General features: G+C 48.0%; 1 protein-coding gene across 2 annotated transcripts in view; it reads right to left on the bottom strand.

Annotated features, from left to right (window-relative positions):
- The window catches only part of LOC143981571 (T-cell surface antigen CD2-like), a 278489-nt gene that overhangs the window by 6804 nt on the left and 250438 nt on the right, over positions 1-21247 (bottom strand). The window lies entirely within an intron of this gene.

Here is a 21247-nt window from a genome sequence, read left to right as displayed (position 1 = left end):
GCCCCTCATAATGAGCATAGCACAGGGATGGTGGGAGCCCCTCATAATATGCACAGCAGAGGTACAGCCCCAGGAGGAAGTCAGCACAGCACAGGGATGGTGAACTTTACAAACCTACAGGTCATATTTGCAGCCACAAAATAATTACTAGCTGTGCACACATAGTCCCACCACATGGCCAATGACATAACACATGTATGAGGTGAATCTGGGATCGACAACTACAAGCATTCTTTTTTTATATGTGAAATTCTGACAATTCAGGACTCTTGAGACAATGGAGGGGAGGGAAGGTCAGGGTAGGCAAAGAAGAGGGTGCAGGAGATGATCACCAGCACCGTGATATACATCACTGACACCTGCACCGTGATAGAGTGCACTGACACCAGCACCGAGATAGAGAGCACTAACAGCAGCACTGATACCAGCAACTTGCTGCTGGGCCCCAAAAATATGACACCGCTCAACCTCTTCAAACAGGAGGGTAGGGGCATATAGTACGGTGTGCTTTTTTTGGACAAGGAAGTGAGCCAAATGAAGAAAGAAGGTCTGTGTGCTCGATTAAAAAAATCGTTTATAGACATATACATGGTCTACCGGTCACATGTGTTGATTTCCTCCGAGATCCATGCCTCATTCATTTTTAGAAATGTGAGATAGTTAACACTGTCGTGAGCTAGGCGAGTACGCTTATCGGTCACGATCCCCCCCTGCTGCGTTGAACGTCCTTTCGGACAGGACACTGGACGAGGGGCAAGCCAACAGTTCGATTGCAAATTGGGCAAGCTCTGGCCAGAGGTCAAGCCTGCTCACCCAGTAGTCCAGGGGTTCATCACTCCTCAGAGCGTCCACATCGGCCGTTAACCCGATGTAGTCGGACACCTGACGGTCTAGGCGTTCACCTGATGCTGGATCCGGATGACACCTGTCGATGGGTCGGCTGAAAGAATGACCTCATATCAGAAGTCACCAACACATCTTCAAACCGGCCTCTTCTTGCAGGCGCTGTTCGATTGGTACCCGCAACTCCTTCTCTGGGAGTGGGAATTGCTCCTCTGCCGGCGCACGCAAAAGCAGAATGCAGCATTTCTCGAAGCAAGGCCTGGAAGTGCTGCATTCTGACAGCCCTCTGTGACAGCGGTAACATTTCCGCCATTTTGTGTTTGTACCGGGGTCTAAGTACGTTGCCACCCAGTACTGGTCCTTGACCCTTATGCTTTTTATACGGGGGTCCCTATTAAAACACTGGAGCATGAAGGCCCCCATTTGCACTAAACTGGAAGCGGTGTGGTGGCCTGGCTCCTGCTCATCATTCAGTATAATGTCGTCCTCTTCATTCTCCTCTCCCCATCCACGCACAACAGGGATCCCAGAAAGGTTTAAAGCATGCTCTTCTTGGTCCTCCTCATCTGCCCCGGCACCATCCTCCTCTGACTCCTCTTCAGACTCCTGTTGTTCACTTGTCTCAGATAGAGTAGCCCCCCCGGGAATTCATCCAGCATTGTGACTTCCTCATCTTACCGCTACTGCTCCTCCACAGCTTGATCAATGACACGATGCAATGCAGGCTCCATAAAGAAGGCATAAGGTACCATGTCACTGATGGCGCCATGGCTGCGACTGACCAGTTTGGTGATCTCCTTAAACGGCCGCAGAAGTCTGCATGCGTCACGCATGAGCAGCCACTGGCACGGTGAAAAAAAACCCAGCTCCCCAGAACCTGTTCTGCCGCAGAGTTCATACAGGTAGACGTTAACTGCAGGTTTCTGCTGGAGCAGCCTATCAAGCATATAGAAGGCTGAGTTTCATCGCGTCGGGCAATCGCAAATAAGACGTCTGACCGGCAGATTGTGTCGCTGCTGAATGTCAGCAAGGCGAGCCATGGCCGTGTAAGATCTTCTGAAATGGGCCGAGATTTTCCTTGCCTGCCGCAAGATGTCCTGGACCCCAGGGTATTTGACAACGATTCGCTTTACAACCAAGTTTAAGACGTGTGCCATGCATGGCACGTGCGTAATTTTGCCCTGTTTCAATGCGCTAAGCAGATTGGCACCGTTGTCACACACCACTTTACCAACTGTCAAATTGAGCGGTGTTAGCCACTGATCTGCCTGTGAACGCAAAGCTGAAAGGAGTGCCAGGCCAGTGTGGCTCTTGGCTTCCAGGCACAACAGACGCAGCGGAAAAGGAGGAGTCAGCCGAGGAGGAGAGGGAGGAGGATGGAGTAGGAGGAGGAGAAAAAGAGCCAGGCCTGCATGCAATCTGTGGCGGTAAAATCAAATCTACAGGGGTGCCACGGGTTACATGCTTGGCCGTCAGAAGGTTCACCCAGTGGGCAGTAAAAGTGATATACCTTCCCTGCCTGTGTTTGCTAGACCACATGTCTGTGGTCAGATGTATCTTGGCACCGACACTGTGTGCCAGAGATACATTCACTTGCCTCTGAACATGGCCATATAGCTCTGGGATGCCCTTCTCTGAGAAATACTTCCTTCCTGGGACCTTCCATTGTGGTGTTCCAATGGCCACAAATTTTCGAAAGGCCTCAGAGTCCACCAGTTTATATGGCAGTAGTTGGCGGGCTATCAGTTCTGACAAGTCAGCCATCAACCGTTGGGCAAGAGGGTTATCCGGCGTCATCATTTTTTTACGCTCGAACATTAGGCCCACGGAAGCCTGCCTTTTTGCAGAAAAATGTGAGCTTGGCGTGATGGAAGGTGGAGTGGAGGACAATTGTGAGGTCGTCCCTAGGTGAGTGTTGGGCTTACCGCAACTAATGTGTTGACTGCAAAGATTGCAGATGGCAACACTATTGTCAGCAGCGGACACGCTAAAAAAAGCCCACACTGCGGAGCCATGTACCGGTGTCCTGGGAGCGCCAGATGTGACCTTACATGGTCGATGATTCGCTCCTGATACATTAGCAGTCTGCTTTGTCCCTCCTGTGCAATGTAAGTTATTCCTGCTTCTCCTCCCTATCTGCTGGTCCATATCTCCCTCTGAACTCCCCTCCTATTCCTCTCTTGTGGGCACCCACGTGACATCACTAGACACGTCATCATCAACGTCACCTTCCCCACCGCTATAAGTAGATCTCGGAGTAGGCAGCAACACCGGGGACCAACCTCCTCCTTGGGCTGATCTGGGTACTGTCGTCAGACTGCTGAGTGGCGGTTGTTGCTGCCTCCTCTTCCTGATCCAATGCCAAGAGTGGCTGTGCATCAGAAATGTCTTGATATGGATCGGAAAATAATTCCTGTGACTCCAGCGGAAGGTATGTGGTGGCGGTGGTGGTGTTGTTGGTGGTAGTGTCTTTGGGGGTGCACATAGCAGAGAGTGAAGAAGAGGGTGAAGATCAAGAGGATGAGGAGGGTGCAGAAGAGTAAGACTGATTGAGCCACTCAACCAAGTCTGGTACGTCCTTTAAAGTAATTGAACGCACCTTCTGCAACTTCCCACTTTGGCTCAAGCCTGTTGCTCCTGCCCTACCCCTACCACCCCTGCGGAAGGGCTTGCCTCTTCCTCTGCCTGTCATTTTTTAAATGACCCTGTGACAAAACTCTCAGTCCCTATACTGATAAAGGACTGCTGCAGTATAGAGCAGTAGTCAGCAGTAGTGCACCTCAACCCTATATATTGTGGACCTATACCAGTCCTTAAGGAATAGCAGACTGTACCTCACTCAACCCTATGTACTGTAGTACCCTATACCTTGCCAGTCCTTATAAGGACCTTTGTGGAACTAGTAGGTTGTGAATGATTAGCAGACTGTACCTCAGTCCCTATACTGATAAAGGACTGCTGCAGTATAGGGCAGCAGTCAGCAGTAGTGCACCTCAACCCTATATATTGTGGACCTATACCAGTCCTTAAGGAATAGCAGACTGTACCTCACTCAACCCTATGTACTGTAGTATCCTATACCTTACCAGTCCTTATAAGGACCTTTGTGGAACTAGTAGGTGGTGAATGATTAGCAGACTGTACATCAGTCCCTATACTCATAAAGGACTACTGCAGCAGAAGGGCAGCAGTCAAGTATAATATTCTTTCTATATTTGGAAGAAAGAATATTATACGTGTACAAGCCTATTAGCATACCAGTCCTGAAAAGGACTTTTGTGGACCTAATAGTAACAGCTAATGATTAAACTGACTGTCCCTGCTGCACACAGTGTCCTGTCCTTCTCTCTACACTGACAAAAGACAGGCTGCTGCAACAGTCATTAGCACAGCAGTGCCTCAAACCTATATCCTGAACTAAACCTAACAGCTATACCATACCAGTCCTTAAAAGAACTTTTGTGGACCTAATAGCTAGCGATTTGGGTCACTGAAGTCTCTCCCTGCTCCACACAGCAACCTCTCCCTATAGTGACATACGAAAGATCGGGTCTATTTATAAGTTAGGGGGAATGTCCAAGTGTCCATGTGCTGTAATTTCTCAATTGGCTGTCCTGTACCCCATGATGGATGTGTCATCATAGGTCAAAGTTCTTTTACACAGTAAACACGGAAGTCCGCCAGGCGAATGGCGGCAATAGTCCGCCGATCGGGCGGACCGCGAACAGCCGAAATTCGCCGTGAAACGACCGCCGGACGAACCGTTCGGCCATCCCTAGTTATTACCCGTTTTTCCCAAATCTATCTGCAGATTAATCAAATCTTGCAGTAACATTGGCATTTCTTTAAAGATGACCCTACAATAGCCAGATATATACCGTCAGTTCCATAAATATTGGGACATGGACACAATTCTAATCTTTTTGGCTCTATACACCACAATGGATTTGAAATGAGACGAACTAGATGTGCTTTAACTGTAGACTTTCAGCTTTAATTTGAGGGTGTTTACATCCAAATCAGGTGAACGGTGTAGGAATTACAACAGTTTGTATATGTGCCTCCCACTTTTCAAGGGACCAAAAGTAATGGGACAGTTGGCTGCTCAGCTGTTCCATGGCCAGGTGTGCGTTATTCCCTCATTATCCCATTTACAAGGAGCAGATAAAAGGTCCAGCATTAATTTTCAAGTGTGCTGTTTGCATTTGGAATCGGTTGCTGACAACTCTCAATATGAGATCTAAAGAGCTGTCACTATCAGTGAAGAAAGCCATCATTAAGCTGAAAAAACAAATGCAAACCCATCAGAGAGATAGCAAAAAACATTAGGTGTGGCCAAATCAACTGTTTGGAACATCCTTAAAAAGAAAGAACTCACCGGTGAGCTCAGCAACACCGAAAGACCCGGAAGACCACGGAAAACAACTGTGGTGGATGACCGAAGAATTCTTTCCCTGGTGAAGAAAAAACCCTTCACAACAGTTGGCCAGATCAAGAATGCTCTCCAGGAGATAGGTGTATGCAGGGGCGTAACTAGAAATCACAGGGCCCCATAGCAAAATGTTTTATGCCCCCCCCCACCAAAAAAAAAAAAAAAATGAACTAATGCCATTGAACAACAGACTACCACACCCATGTGGCACAGTACCCAGGCAACAGCTTATATTAATTTTGAACAACAAAGTATGCACTATACTGTATGCAGCCCCTGAAGGGAACACATTGCAGACCTCCAGGCCTTCTAACCAATTTCTGTTCTGTTATATAAAATGAAATATTTCACCTCACCATAATGCAAAATCAGTGGGATCCCTGAGCGTGTCACTTGCCATCATCGCCTGCCACCAGATGCAGATTGTAACTTGTCACAGGTTGCGGAATGTCACCTACCACATGTTGCAGATTGTCCACTTGCCACATCCCAGATTGTCACTTGCCAAGATAGATAAGTCACACATTATGCCACACATTATGGATTGTCACTTGCCACGTCCTGGATTGTCACTTGCCACGTCACTTGCTAAACATTATGGATTGTCACTTGCCACGTCCTGGATTGTCACTTGCCACATCACTTGCCACACATTATGGATTGTCACTTGCCACGTCCTGGATTGTCACTTGCCACGTCACTTGCCACACATTATGGATTGTCACTTGCCACGTCCTGGATTGTCACTTGCCACATCACTTGCCACACATTATGGATTGTCACTTGCCACGTCCTGGATTGTCACTTGCCACATCACCTGCTACATGTTGCGGATTGTCCACTTGCCACATCGCCTGCCACCAGATGCAGATTGTCACTTGTCACACATTGCAGAATGTCACCTGCCACATGTTGTGGATTGTCCACTTGCCACATCCCGGATTGTCACTTGCCACGTTACCTGCCACACATTACGGATTGTCACTTGCCACGTCCTAGATTGTCACTTGCCACGTCCCGGGTTGTCACTTGCCACGTCACCTGCCACACATTACGGATTGTCACTTGCCACATCACCTGCCACACATTACGGAATGTCACTTGCCACGTCACGGATTTTCACTTGCTACGTCCCCTGCCACATGTTACGGATTGTCACTTGCCACATCCAGGTTGTCACTTGCCACGTCACCTGCCACACATTACGGATTGTCACTTGCCACGTCATTACAGATTGTCACTTGCCACATCCTAGATTGTCACTTGCCATACATTATGGATTGTCACTTGCACGTCCCGGGTTGTCACTTGCCACGTCACCTGCCACACATTACGGATTGACACTTGTCACGTCACGGATTTTCACTTGCCACGTCACCTGCCACATGTTATGGATTGTCACTTGCCACATCCAGGTTGTCACTTGCCATGTCACCTGCCACACATTATGGATTGTCACTTGCCACGTCCCGGGTTGTCACTTGCCACGTCGCCTGCCACACATTATGGATTGTCATTTGCCACGTCATGGATTTTCACTTGCCACGTCACCTGCCACACGTTATGGATTGTCACTTGCCATGTCACCTGCCACACATTACGGATTGTCACTTGCCACATCCAGGTTGTCACTTGCCATGTCACCTGCCACACGTTATGGATTGTCACTTGCCACGTCCCGGGTTGTCACTTGCCACATCGCCTGCCACACATTATGGATTGTCATTTGCCACGTCATGGATTTTCACTTGCCACGTCACCTGCCACACGTTACGGATTGTCACTTGCCACGTCGCCTGCCACACATTATGGATTGTCACTTGCTCTGCCACTTTCCTGCTGTGTCACAGAGTCAGGCAGCAGATTATCAGTCAGACAGCAGAGAGATAATGTCAGCTCTCTGCTTCCTGGCTGCCTGCACAGTGAGGGGGGAACTGCACTGCAGGGATGCAGGGCGGCCAGAGATGATGTCATCTCTATGCTCCCCGCCTGTCAGCTCCCTGATTGGCCAGCCCACTCTCTCACCAGCGAACTGGCCACTCTCATCCGCCTCCCACGGATCCTCTGACCGCCCGCTCTCACTCACTGAGCCGCCTGTGGACCACCCGCGGACCGCCCACTCTCGCCCGCGGAGCCGCGGACTACCCGCGGAGCCGCCCGCGGACCACCCGCGGAGCCGCGGACCACCCGCGGACCTCCCGCGGAGCCGCCGGTTATCTCCCGCGGAGCCGCGGCGCCTGTCCTCACCGGGCCCCACTTGACTGCGGGCCCCATAGCGCCCGCATGTGTTGCTATGGCGGTAGTTCCGCCACTGGGTGTATGTGTGTCAAAGTCACCAATCAAGAGAAGACTTCACCTGAGTGAATACAGAGGGTTCACCACAAGGTGTAAACCATTGGTGAGCCTCAAAAACAGGAAGGCCAGATTAGAGTTTGCCAAACAACATCTAAAAAAGCCTTCACGGGGGCGTGGCTTGGAGCCGGATCGTAATGGACGTCTGATCCGAGCGCTCCGGGTCCCAGGGGTACGATTTAGCCTACAAACGAGCCTTCCTCACCCGCTGAGATGGGAAAGCAGAAGGGGAACTCGTCCCCGTCCCGTTCGCGCTCCCCGCGGAGCTCCGCCGCGCAGCATCCCCGCAATATACCGGAGATGTTCCGGTCACAGCCACGCGAGGCCCCGGCTTCACCTCGGGCCTACTCCAAAGCACAGCGCTCATCCAGCCTGAGCCCATCAGGCAGACAGCAAAACTCACCCTCCCCTCCATCTGCAGCAGAGGATCACCCCCTGACCGTCAGAGATCTCAGGTCTGTGGCTGATGAGATCAAATCTGCGCTAGCAACAGCCATCACTGACCTCAGGAGAGACCTCCACTCCATGACACTGCGTATGGAGGATATTGAAGAGACCACCTTACGTAACGAACATGCCATTCATCAGCAGCAAACCTCCTCTCAAGCAAGCACGATTCAGTTCAGGGACCTGCACAGATATATGGAGGATTTGGACAATCGCGGCCGACGTCACAACTTGAGGGTAAGAGGCATGCCAGAATCTATTGACCAGGCCCAACTTGCCCAGGCCACTATTGCAGTATTTAATGACCTACTCGGCAGGCCCCCTGACTCGCCCATTGAATGTGAACGGTTACACAGGGCCCTTAGACCCAGAGGAAGAGAGGGATGTCATATGTTGCCTTGTCAATTTTAGATTGAAAGAAGAAATCATGCACAGGGCGAGAGACCGTCGCAGCCTTCTTTACCAGGGCACAGAGATTAAAATCTTCCAGGACTTATCACCCATCACCCTGCAGAACAGACGATATCTGCGCCCTCTCCTTGATCTGCTGCATGCAAATGGTATCCAGTATTGATGGAAATTTCCTTTTTGTCTCTCCGCATCTGCCCAAGGCCGCACGGCTCACCTCAGAGTCCCTGAAGACCTCTGCTCATTCTGCGAGACGCTGCGCCTTCCCCACATTGATCTACCAGATTGGTACAGATCCATCCAACCGCCCCATCTCAGGAGAACCGCCTCCATGGATGCCATCCCGGTGAGGGACGAATTCCACATCCGAAGACGCAGATCAAACTCGCCGAGTCGCAACACTGCAAGGGATCCCAGGAATGCAACGAATTCCAGCCCTACAGCTTCTCCTGTACACAGGAGGCCACGCCATGGGGAACCTGATTAATCGCACCTCTCCCATGCCCTCTTCGAACTCTTGAACCCAACACCTCAGTTGTCATGCCTCCGGATCCGCGGTATACATGGCTCGCTGCTCACTCATCGACCGCATCTATGCCGAAACTGCTCCTGCACCACAGACTAGGCTGCTTTTAGGTCGTGTCCACGTTCCCGTCGATGACAAGAAAAGTCCACGCGCACACCACCAGACACGCTTCACTGATCTGGCCTTCTACACGCAAGTATACAGACTCTTATCAGATGCTGAACATTCCTTTACATGAAGGTATAGCTTGTAAGACTATATATCCCCCCCAATGCACCCTCCAAGAGCACCCCTTTACGCTCTTATAGATGGTCTCCCCCACAGCCCCCCTCTCCCGCCCTTACGGCTTCCCCGTGATCCTGGAGGGTCTATGGAAGACAGAGACGGTATAAAAATTGGATAAGGGATAGGTGGGGAGGGGTTGGTTGGAAAAAAAAATATATACAATATATCATTAGGGACATAGATAAGTCTTTGCGAGAAAAACACTATTTTATTTATGCTCTTAAGGTATAATTTTCATCTCGTTTTATACATGGATATACGGTTTCATACGGAGTTACAGATGAGATACCATTGAATCTCCTCCCTATATATACATCGCTTATCCATGAACCTTATGGGCCCCCCCTCCTTTTTTTTTTTACTACTCATTAGAACAAATCTGCCGTGGCCCAATTATGGTATGCTAGACCGATCTAGCCTGAGATCGAGAACTTCCTAAGTGCCTTCGAAACAATATAAACCCCCTTTTCCAGGCGCTCCGTCTGAAACCGTCCATAATTGTGACCTGATGGCGATTATAATTATCCTATGCCACTTACTAGATAAACAGTATACAGTGAGACCAGGATACATGTTTTAGAAATTATTGTCAGTGGATCAAGTTGCATATGTTTGGTACGTTGGATTCTTTACTGTTATTGTTTTATGTTGCATGCTTTTTGTTGCTGGAGGTCCCATCCCCTTACTCTCTTTCACAAGATGCCGAACCTGCCGCTTGATACACGTGTACAGTCTAGGCTCTCTTGACCTTTCTTGCTTTCTTTTTCCGGGTAACAAGTTACCTTGGGTTTATTAACCCCCCTATTACTCTGAGGAATTGCTTCCAGAAGCAAATATATACCTGAACACCCCCACACTCTGGAGACACGTATTACATATCCCAAGCTTCTCTATTAATATCAAGGTTAAGTCTTCCACCTAGTCGCTTGACCTACCTATTGAGCCCGCTGGGTCCCCCACGGCACACGGATACCCTCACATATACCTTGGCCTGCGCCAAATAACAATGCACAGAGCAGGAGGTATCGTCACCCGCATTGACATAGGCGACCCCACAGTACCCTCCCCTCTCTGCGGAACCCAGCATTCTCTTCCTAATGTTTACCTATGAAGGCACACCCCTATAGCACCGTCATCGTCCCCTGGGAACCCGTGGTTCCCACTTTACAACTTATTGATTCCTCACCGGCCTAACCCACGCCTCCACACGGCGGGATTACTGAGTATTCCCGCTAAACCCTACCGGTTTCCTTCTGTGCGCCTAAGAGGAGGTATATTTACCTCTTCTTACGCCCGGTTTACCCCCAATCCTCCCCTTCCCTCCCAGGCTGCTTACTTACCCCCTCACCTCCCTCCTCAACCCGATCCCTTTCCTTTCTTTCCCCCCCTTCCTGGTCTTCTCCCTCTCCTCTATCCTTCTCTGTCTAGTCTCCCCTTCACCTTCCCCTCCCCCCCGTCCCTTTTTCTTCGGTCTCCACACTGCCGTTTTCTGAGACATTCTTCGGCCAGTGGGAAAGCCGAACCACTTCTTGACCACTCGTACCACCCCCTGCACAGAGAGCTCCCTGATTCCATACCTTGAGCACCTTGTCGCTTGCAGAGCATGGCTCACGTTGGGCGTACCACTAAACACACTACGCTGAAGATCGTATCCTTGAACGCAAAAGGGCTTAACATACCAGAAAAACGCAGCCAAATTCTCGCCCAAATGCACAAATTAAAAGCTAATATCGTATTTTTGCAGGAATCGCACTTTCGCTCGGATAAGATCCCCAAAATCACGAATCACCGGTTTCCGATCTCCTATCACTCTACAAATCCACAGGCGAAAACAAAAGGAGTCTCCATTCTGTTTTCTAAAAATGTTCAATGGGAACATCTGGATTCCCTTATAGATACTGATGGACGATACCTTTTTTGAAAGGGAAACTCAATGGCCGACCAATGACTTTAGCTAACATTTATAGCCCAAACTCCGCACAAGCGACCTTCTTTAGACGAGTCTCCCAACTCCTGATGGAATTCTCTACTGGGATAACCATTCTTGGTGGAGATTTTAATGTAGCTCTTTACCCTTTGCTGGACACCTCGTCGGTTACTACATCACTGCCCTACAGAACCCTCCGACATATTAAAATCCAACTTCAAAATTTGCTCATACATGACACCTGGCGTACCCTACATCCGACTGACAAAGATTATTCGTCCTTCTCAGCCCCACATAACAAACATTCAAGAATTGATTATTTCTTTCTTTCTCAGAAGGATCTCCCCCTCCTTTCCCATGCTACCATTGAACCTATGCTCCTTTCGGATCACAGCCTCATTACCATGACACTTACGTTCCCAGACCTTACCACCTGTTTTAAAACTTGGCGCCTTGACTCGACTTTGCCGACAGCAGAAGCGGACATATTAGCCCTCAAACAGGTCATTCACAACTATTTCTCAGAAAATGACAACGGAGAGACCTCCCCAGTAACACAGTGGGAAGCGCATAAATGCGTTTTGAGAGGTGAATTTATTGCTCTAAAATCGGCTCGCAAAAAAATATGTCAAGCCAAAATTGCATCACTAATTCAAAACATTAAAACTTTGGAACTAGCACACAAACAGACCCAAGCCCAACAAACATACCTTGAATTGACACACCAACGTGAACTTCTCCTGACGGAACTCGCCCAAAAAACAAAACGAAAATTCATTCTCCAACAGAAATTGTTCTATGAATTTGGCAACAAAAGTGGGAAATATTTAGCTAGGGCAATTCAGAAAAATAGAGCCCTGACCAATATCCATACCATTAACGATCCCCAGGGGAGACCCAAAAGTCACAACCCCAGACATAGCCGACCAGTTTGAATCATATTACTCAGATCTCTATAATCTTAACACGAAGGTAGACAACCCCTCACTGCAGAGTGATCGACGCACCCTTATGGAAAAATTTCTAAATGAACATTGCCCCACGCCCATTGACCAAGCAGCTGCTGTGCAATTGGAAAATCCCATCTCTGAAGAAGAGCTCAAATTAGCAATCAAACAACTGAAAGCTGGGAAAAGCCCAGGCCCTGATGGGCTTACGGCCTCTTACTACAAGACCTTTACAGACACCCTTTCCAACCCCTTTCTCAAAGCTTTCAACTCCTTCTCATCTTCGACACGCCCCTTTCACAGACTTCTGGAAGCCCATGTTACCGTGATACCAAAAGACGGTAAAGATCCAGCGATAGTCTCCAATTATAGGCCGATTTCCCTACTAAACGTAGACGTAAAACTTTTTGCCAAAATTATTGCCAATCGCTTGCTTCCCTTCCTACCGTCCCTGATAAAGAATGACCAAGTAGGTTTTGTCCCAGGAAGGGAGGCAAGAGATAACACCATTAAGGCCATCAATATTCAACATTGGATATCCACAAACAAATTCAAAGGCTTTTTCCTATCCTTGGACGCGGAGAAGGCGTTCGACAGATTGGCCTGGGACTACATGACAGCAGTCTTGAGACACATAGGCATTCAAGAACGCCTACTTAACCTGATAATGTCCCTCTATACTATCCCGACTGCTAGGGTGCGGGTTAATGGCTATCTGTCGGACGCCTTCTCCTTGACCAATGGAACTAGACAAGGATGCCCTCTATCTCCCATTCTTTTTATTTTAACCCTAGAACCCTTCCTTAATTGTATTAGAACTAATTCAAATATCAAAGGAATTCCCATTGTAAACCGGACCTATAAGCTTGCTGCGTTTGCCGACGATATTTTACTTTTCCTTGCTGAACCCCATATCTCGATTCCTAACCTTTTAAAAGACCTTGAATGCTTCCAACTTCTGTCCAATTTTAAAATAAATTTTTCCAAGTCCCAAGCCCTCAATATCACATTGTCTCCAGACGTAGTTAATCAATGTGAAAATAACTTCCCTTTTCAATGACGCCGCGACATGATCAAGTACCTGGGAATAAATCTCACTACGAACCTCTCTGACCTTTACAGTAAAAACTTCCTACCCATTCTTAAAAACATTTCTGATGACTTGAATAGATGGAATAAACCACAATTTTTGTGGTTTGGCCGCGCGGCGATACTCAAAATGAATATCCTCCCACGTATTCTTTATGTCCTACAAACCGTCCCTATAAGACTCCCCCCATCCTACTTTCTATCCTATAAAAGAATGGCTACGAAATTCCTATGGGGCCATAAACGTGAGAGAATTGCCTATGAGGTCCTAACTCGCCCGAAGTCAAAAGGAGGCATTGGTCTCCCAGACCTTAGAAAATATTATTGGGCCTGCCACCTCTCTAGAATTGTAGATTGGGCCATACATGGCCGATATAAAGATTGGGTTGCTCTGGAAAATTCGACCTCCCCTGTCCCACTACATCTATCTCCATGAATAGAATCATCTTTCATCCCTCCCCTATGGAAAAACCATCCTTTTATCGACGCGACCCTCCGATCTTTTAGAGAAATCTGCAAATCGGCACACATATCATCTATCCCAGGCCCTCTCACTCCTATTAGAATGAACCCTGCCTTCCCCCCCGGCATGTCTACACAATTCCTAGTGCAGCAATGGCAACACCCCGACATGCTAGCGCATCATTTTTTCCACAATGATCTAATACTAGATCGTCTCGCTCTAATCCCCAATCACACTGAAGCTCCTATCCCATGTTGGTCCTATTTTCAAATTCGTCATTTCCTACAAACATTAAACCGAAACGCCAAGGTTTCCAGAGGCCTATCTCCATTTGAAAGCCTATGCTCTCAGTCGACACCCCAACGACACTTGATTTCCAACACATATGCCATGTTATTTGCAAATATATCTGCCAAAGATGGGAAGGCCCCCAAAGCATGGGAAAAATAAATGCAGCTAGAAATAACGGCAGATCAATGGGAACATATTTACACAATAGCGCATAAGGGCTCCCTGAATGTCTCCATACAAGAGAACAATTATAAATCCCTGACGCGCTGGTACAGAACCCCGATGATTTTACACAAATATAACCCTTCGTACCCTATCACATGTTGGAGATGTACGGAAGCGCCAGGTACTCTACTTCATATACTATGGGACTGCCCCATTTTACAACCATTTTGGACACAGGTCAGACAACTCACAGAAATAATATCAACATATCCAATTAACTTCACCCCAGCTCACTGTCTGTTTCATCTCTCTGATATGCCAATCCTTCACTACCGAAGGACCCTGATCCTGCCCCTGCTTAATGCAGCCAAAATGTGCATTCCCAGGCACTGGGCCTCACCTCACCCCCCAACAATCTCAGAATCGATTAAACAAGTGAATAGAATAGCGGAAATGGAGGAGCTCATCGCCATAGCTCGAGACTCCACAACCAAATTCTCCAAGACATGGGCCTGCTAGAAGCATTTCCTTACCACTGACAGGTGTCGAAACTTGACGAGCGAATGTGCGATTCCATGTAATGCGGTTTAAATGTCCGTAAGGAGATCGGACCCGGTATTTATCCCAGTTCTCCGGGTGACGGGGTGCTCCCATCCCCTCTCGAGGGATGGGCCTGAGAATCACCATTAGATTTCATACAGAACTCTTCTTTTTTTTTTCTTCACCCTAGCCCTTCAGAAGCAAAAATAGGCAGATCTCGTGTAGCGCAGAGTGGAGACCGAAGAAACATTATCCACCACCTTTCCCTTTTCTTAGCTTTCCCCCTCCTTATGTACATTCCCTTGACCCTGACCCCCCCCTCCTCCCCAATTTACTAACCCGACTCTTCCCCCCCCGACACCCCCTCTTGTCCTTCATATCTACCACAACTCACTGGTTATTTTTTAGATGCCTAAATTGAGATATCCAAGCCGACCCTTCTACATGTACTCACAGAATTAGTATAGAACATAAATACCCTTCGACTTGGCTAGGTAGGAACTTCCACTGATACATCCTTCACGAATTGACCCCAGCTACGTTACTATAGAGATGCATCTGCCTTTGGTCAATCCTGATTTGGCTGATTCAAATTGTCTAACACATCTTCCTTGAACGCACTTCCTACCTTTTGTTTGGAGAAAATGTTTTCTTTTGCTTTGTATTTCTTTACTGACGACAAATGGATGTGAATTACCTACAACATGTTCCAGCTTGGATCTTTTCTTATATACATTTTATGTTAACTGGAGAAGTGTATGACATCTTTCTTATTGTAACTGATTTATGTTATTTTTCTTGAATAAAAAATTTTATTGGAAAAAAAAAAAAGCCTTCACAGTTCTGGAACAACATCCTATGTGTCAGGGCTGGCTTAGCCCTTCCTCCTCTGGGCTGGCCGCTCAGCTGTCGGCTAATTGCCAGCTCAATTCTCTTTCCATATTTACCAGCTGTTCTTGATGATGCTCGTCTGACTTGCCTATTTTAAGCCTTCCAGCTCACTTTTTCCTTTGCCTTCGCATTGGTCACATCACAAGAAACCATCTCCTGCTGTTTTTTTCTAGACTGGCTTGCTGACATCCCTCCTGGCTTCTTATCCTGCTTGCAGTTGCTCTCCTTGGATCCCTGACTTTTGGACTGGCTGACTACCCGATCTGGTTTATGAACTTTGGACTGGCTGACTACTCGACCTGGCTACTGGACTCTGGCTATGCTTGACTATGCTTTTTTCTATTTACCTTTTTATTTTTTGTTAATAAACAAGTGTGATTTGATTGTACTTCTGTCTCAGTCTGTTTCATGGTTTCTGACACTATGGACAGATGAGACCGAGATCAACTGTTACCAGAGTGATGGGAAGAGAAGAGTATGGAGAAGGAAAGTAACTGCTCATGATCCAAAGCATACCACCTCATCAGTGAAGCATGGTGGTGGTAGTGTCATGGCGTGGGCATGTATGGCTGCCAATAGAACTGGTTCTCTTGTATTTATTGATGATGTGACTGCTGACAAAAGCAGCAGGATGAATTCTGAAGTGTTTCGGGGAATATTATCTGCTCATATTCAGCAAAATGCTTCAGAACTCATTGGACTGAGCTTCACAGTGCAGATGGACAATGACCCGAAGCATACTGTGAAAGCAACCAAAGATTTTTTTAAGGGAAAGAAGTGGAATGTTATGCAATGGCCAAGTCAATCACCTGACCTGAATCCGATTGAGCCTGCATTTCAATTGCTGAAGACAAAACTGAAGGGAAAATGCCCCAAGAACAAGCAGGAACTGAAGACAGTTGCAGTAGAGGCCTGGAAGAGCATCACCAGGGATGAAGCCCAGCGTCTGGTGATGTCTACGCCTTCCAGACTTCAGACTGTAATTGACTGCAAAGGATTTGCAACCAAGTATTAAAAAGTGAAAGTTTGATGGATGATTGTTAATCTGTCCCATTACTTTTGGTCCCTTAAAAAGTTGGAGGCACATATACAAACTGTTGTACTTCCTACACCGGTCACCTGATTTGGATGTAAATACCCCTCAAATTAAAGCTGAACGTCTGCAGTTAAAGCACATCTTGTTTGTTTCATTTCAAATACATTGTGGTGGTGTGTAGAGCCAAAAAGATTAGAATTGTGTCAATGTCCCAATATTTATGGACCAGACTGTATAAAATGTATTGTAGCAGGGGGGTACCTTGCTAGGGTCCAGATCTAATAAACAGCCAGTTCACTAATGAGTCAGCTGTGTTCTGGGCTTTAAGTAATGACCAGACCAAGGCTCTAGGCTCCCAGTTGGAGATGACTCCACCTTGCAGACAGGAGGTCTGTGCATGGGAGTCAGTAGGGCTTGACCTAGGAGAGAGAGTGGTGGGAGCCAGTGTAGAACGAGGCTACTTGCTGTACCCATTGAGGTGCTGAGAGTCCGGTCTGTGGAAAACAGACCAAGGCCCTAAAGGAGAGCTGTGATTACAAGCCAGGAGGGCTGAATATCGTTTACTTTGGTAGCAGGACAGATACACTGAATACCCCTGCGAGGGAATCATCTGTGCTTGTTTTGAACTTTCTTTTAAATAAAAAAGTGGGAAAAACCAGCCCTGAAATGGAGAAAAGCGAGTGGTGGTGTCCTTAAAGCTCTACAATTGGAGTGAACCCCATACCAAATTCTGGTTTCAGTACCAGTCTAGCTGGATTGCACTGTGTTCTGCTTGGCCACAGGTATCGCTGTCACCACTGGCAGGTGTGAGAACATAGTTTAGCTAGGCGCATTGACTGACATTCTTTCTCGGAACCAACCCAGTGGAAGGGTCATCTTGCTGTGCATTCTGGGAGGGGGTACTTAAGGTACTGACATCATGTGCTTCGGGGGTTCCGGCCCAGAAGATCTTTCTGTCTGTTTTGTCCTGGTCCTCCTGACCAGCCCCCATGGCCCTCATGGCCTGGGGTGCTGATCCATCCAACTCCGAGTCTCGGAGCTGGCTAGCCCGAGGCAAAGGAACTGGGAGGAGGATTCGGAGGTGGTCCGGTGCCGTCTCATCTGTGGAGAGGCCCAGCAACTGGAGAAGCAACCAGGGGAGGACTCTTCGTAAGAAGGCCACGCTGAAGGCTGGCTTCTCAGAAAGAGCCTGGAGGCTCAGTTGAAGGACCCAGGTGAATCTACACTCGTACGGTATCGCCGGTCCGGCTGCAAGATACTGGTACCGTTTGATAGTTCTCTAAGTTTGTCTACATCCTTCAGTTACATCCAAGTCTGTGGCAGAGGCTTTGCTTTATTCAACCACTCTATCGGCTGCTGGGCCTAGTGAGAGGAGGTCTATCCGGTAGCTGTGAGGATCCAGTTGTGAGTGGCTATTCTCTGGTTTTCTACAGTGAGAGACTTCCGATCTATTGCAGTTCCAAGAGTACCTGAATGTCCTACCCAACCCTCTACTCTTCATTGAGAGACTTTTCTGTCTAATTGTTGATAAATAAATATCCTAAAAGTGGATCCAGTGTCATGCCGCGTACACACGACCGGACTTTGAGGGACTAGGTCCGAAGGTCTTTCTGACGGACTTTCAGCGGAGTTCCGGCGGACTTTCCGAATGAACAGACTTGGCCTCACACAATCACACCAAAGTCCGACGGATTCTAACGTGATGACATACGACCGGACTAGAATAGCCAGTAGCCAATAGCTGCCCTAGTGTCGGTTTTTGTCCGTCGGACTAGCATACACACGAACAAATTTCTTGGTCCGCCAGAGTTCCGGTGGGAAAATTTAAAACATGTTCTATTTCTAAAGTCCACCGGATTTTTGGCAAGCAAAGGTCCGATGGAGCCCACACAAGATCGAAATCGAGTCCGTCGGACCTTTGCTGTCAAAAAGTCCGGTCGTGTGTACGCGGCCTCAGTCTCTGCAGTTCTTTGGGCTCGGAGAACCGTTACCTTCCTGACCTCGTGTACATCTAGGGGAAACCCCTAGATGTACACGAGGTCAGGAAGGTAATGGTAAGCCAAACAAAACCAGCCGCTACTTTGGGGGTCAGTGATATATAAATAAATGTTTTTGTTTTTTTTCAAAATTTTTGGTCTTTTTTTTGGTTTGTTTAGCAAAAAAATAACAAACCCCCAGTGATGATTAAATACCACCAAAAGATATCTCTATCTGTTTTAAAAAAAAGGACAATGATGATTTCATATGGGCACAGTAGTGAATGCAGCACTGTTTCCATATGAAATCATTATTATTTTTTTTTAAACAGATAGAGATAGCTTTTGGTGGTATTTAATCATCACTGGGGGTTTGTTATTTTTTGCTAAACAAACATAAAAAGGCCACAAATTTAGAAAAAAAAAAAATATATATTTTCTTTGTTTTTGTTATAAAATTTTGCAAATAAGTAATAATAATCCCCCATCACTCTGTAACCCATCCTGCAAATCTTTCTTCCTTGTGAAACAAGATATACTCACCTATGTCCCCTGTCCGGGTCCCTTGCTGTTGTTTCCGGGTGCAAATGACTGCTAATCCAGTGCTACAGAAATGCCCACACCACCATGTTCCCCAGCACTCCTCTTGCACTGACATTACTCCTCCTCTTCTGGATCCTAGGGTGGCCCCACTGCTGGACAGCCAATAGGAAGTGTTTGTCATGCAGTGCACCAGAAGGACCCCATCTTTTGTAAAGAGAAGAAGAGAGAAGACTCGGGACTGGAGAGTCATGTGACCATGGATTTAGGCGAGTATCAGGGATGGACTGGCCATCGGGACTACCGGGAGTTTCCCGATGGGCCGATGGCTCAGTGGGCCGGTTTCAGTGGCTGCCTATTGCATCGGAGGTCCGCAGCGATCTACCCGTCAATTGCTGACTGCTGACGGGTAGATCGAGATTTATCCAGCATGCAGAGTAGTGCAGGAAGCATCTGTAATAAGTTCTCTCTCATGTCACACAGCGCTGCTCCCCGCCAGCCCCTCCTCTCTTCTTGTCCATCCCCATTTGCTTGTGACATCATCTGGGATAGACGAGAAGAGAGGAGGGGCCACTGGGGAGCAGTGCTGCGTGACATGAGAGAGAACTTATTACAGATGCTTCCTGCACTACTCTGCATGCCGGCTAGTAAACAATGTGCCCCATAATGTGCCATGTGCCCTGATGTGTCCCATAATGTGCCCCATAATGTGCCATTATGTGCCCTGAAGTGCCCCAAGCCCTGATGTGTCATGTGCCCTGATATGCCATGTGCCCTGATGTGCCCATGCCCTGATGTGTCCCAATGTGCTCTAATGTGTCCCATCCCCTGATGTGCCCCAATGTGCCCTGATGTACCCCGTGCCCTGATGTGCTATGTGCCCTGATGTGCCCCGATATGCCATGTGCCCCGATGTGCCTTGTTCCCTGATGTGCGGTGCCCCAATGTCCGGTGTCCCAATGTCCGGTGCCCCAATGTTCGGTGCCCCAATGTGCCCTTATGTCCTGTAACCTGATGTGCTGTGCCCTGTACCCTGATGTGTTGTGCCCTGATGTGCCCTGTACGCTGATGTGCTGAGCTCTGTACCCTGTAGTGCTGTACCCTGATGTGCTGAGCTCTATACCCTGATGTGCTGTACTCTAATGTGCTGGGCTCTGTACCCTGATGTGTTGTACCCCTGATGTGCTGTATCTTGTACCCCTGATGTGCTGTATCTTTACACTGATGTGCTGTATCTTGATGTGCCCTGTACCCTGATGTGTTGTGCCCAGATGTACCTTGTGCCCTGATGTGCTGGGCTCTCTACCCTGATGTGCTGTGCCCTGATGTACTGTGACCTGTGCCCTGATGTGCTGTGTCCTGATGTACTGTGCCTTGACATGCCAGGGCGTGCTGTGCCCTGATGTGCTGTTCTCTGTACCCTGATGTCCCCTGTACACTGATGTGCTGTGCCCTGATGTGCTGAGCTCTGTACCCTGATGTGCTGTGCTCTATACCCTGATGTGCTGTGCCCTTTAACCTGATGTGCTGTACCCTGATGCGCTGTGCCCTTTACCCTGATGTGCCCAGATGTACCTTGTGCCCTGATGTGCTGGGCTCTCTACCCTGATGTACTGTGACCTGTGCCCTGATGTGCTGTGTCCTGATTTACTGTGCCCTGACATGCCAGGGTGTGCTGTGCCCTGATGTGCTGTTCTCTGTACCCTGATGTCCCCTGTACACTGATGTGCTGGGCCCTGTACCCTGATGTGCTGTGCCCTGTACCCTGATGTGACCTGATGTGCCCAGATGTGCTGGGCTCTGTACCATGCCCTGATGTGCACTATACCCTAATGTGTTGTGCCCTGGGCTGGTCTGGATGAAGTTCAGGGCCACATTTTTGTCCCAGTCCAGCCCTGGTGAGTATAAATGTTTTTTTTAATGCTACTTATCAGTTAGATGGAGGAGGGAAGGGTGGTAGAGGGGCTAATATTTGCCTGGAGATCAGCTTTAAGACTCAATTAATCTTAACCCAAAACCTAACCCAACGATAACCTGAAACCTAACGTAAATCTATGAGATGACACAGCCCCAGTACTGTACAAGAAGG

This window comes from Lithobates pipiens, unplaced genomic scaffold (assembly GCF_037356315.1).
Source record: "Lithobates pipiens isolate NorthernLeopardFrog02 unplaced genomic scaffold, aLitPip1_a1.2 Scaffold_16, whole genome shotgun sequence".
In the NCBI taxonomy this organism is placed as follows: domain Eukaryota; kingdom Metazoa; phylum Chordata; class Amphibia; order Anura; family Ranidae; genus Lithobates; species Lithobates pipiens.
Note: the sequence above shows the minus strand (reverse complement) of the source record. Positions and strands in the feature narration are given on the sequence as shown.